The 1,091-nt window shown below is 49.3% G+C and overlaps 1 long non-coding RNA gene across 1 annotated transcript in view; it reads left to right on the plus strand.

Moving 5' to 3' along the window:
* LOC102681052 overlaps positions 1–1,091 on the plus strand; it is a 50,844-nt gene that overhangs the window by 48,675 nt on the left and 1,078 nt on the right. The window lies entirely within an intron of this gene.

A 1,091-nucleotide genomic window follows, 5' to 3' on the forward strand; every position in this document is an offset into this window, starting at 1 on the left:
GAAAAGAGCGTAATTTCGATTTTCGCCTCGCCTTATTTCTCCTCTTTCCCCCATTTTCGCCCTTCCCTTCTTTCCTTCCTCCTCCCGTTTTCCCCGCCAGATATGGCCGAGTAATATACGAGCACTGCATCTGTTCTCTCTTCGTGTGACGCAACGTCCTGCCATAGATCACGCCGAGGCTTTTAGAGAGTGAAGGCTGTTAAGAAAAGCGCGACGAGGACAGCCGTGCGGACGCTAGATGGAACGGAGAATACGGAGGGGCGAGGAGAGAACGGGGAGAGGGGAGGAGGAGAGTAAGGTTGGAACGAAAGAGCGTCTACGTTACGAGGGAGACGGGGAGCGGGAAAGAGAGAGAAAACTCGAGCTGCTATGGGACACAAGGGTAGGAGGTGGGGTGGGGAGGTTGACAGGGTGACGTACCGTTGCTGTTAAACTCGGTTAACAACGAGAGAAGTAGTGTATCGGTGAGTTCGTTTTTCTCCCCGGCTATTATTCGCCTTTGATCAACCACGAGGCAAGAAACGGATTAAAAAAAAGATAAAGATAAAGAGATCAAGTCTAAACTTGAATCGAAAGTACGAATCGATCGGAGCAACAAAGAATATGACGCGAAGAGGCACGATTGATTACGTAACTAGTAGTCGCATGTACGGTAAACGCGACCTCTTTTATTAACGCGCTTCTTTACCTTATTAATTGCGATTGAGAATAAAATATTTTGAGAGAAAACAAAAAAAGAAGCAAGTCTTCGCTGAATTTATCCTTTAGAGAATTCGATATCCTTTTCGAGTCGTTGGTAGAAGAAGGGGAGAAGGAAAGGGAACACGACGGCTAGCTAGATACAAACGGGAAGCGAACGCGTCGCTCCGCACCGCGTCGTGCAAACCATTCAACCGAGATATACGATCGAGAGTTTGTTCGCGTTTATGGGCTGCGTCTGGAAAGAAGGTGGAGTGGGAGGCGAGGGATACGCGGAGGGTAAAGAGAGAAGAGAGAGAGAGAGAGGCGAGTTGCCGCTTTATCGGAGCACCCTTATGCCTATTATGCCTCCTCATCCCCCGATGGTAGCGGTTTAACGCGCGGCCATCCCC

The sequence above is a fragment of the Apis dorsata genome, unplaced genomic scaffold (assembly GCF_000469605.1).
Source record: "Apis dorsata unplaced genomic scaffold, Apis dorsata 1.3 scaffold_7, whole genome shotgun sequence".
In the NCBI taxonomy this organism is placed as follows: domain Eukaryota; kingdom Metazoa; phylum Arthropoda; class Insecta; order Hymenoptera; family Apidae; genus Apis; species Apis dorsata.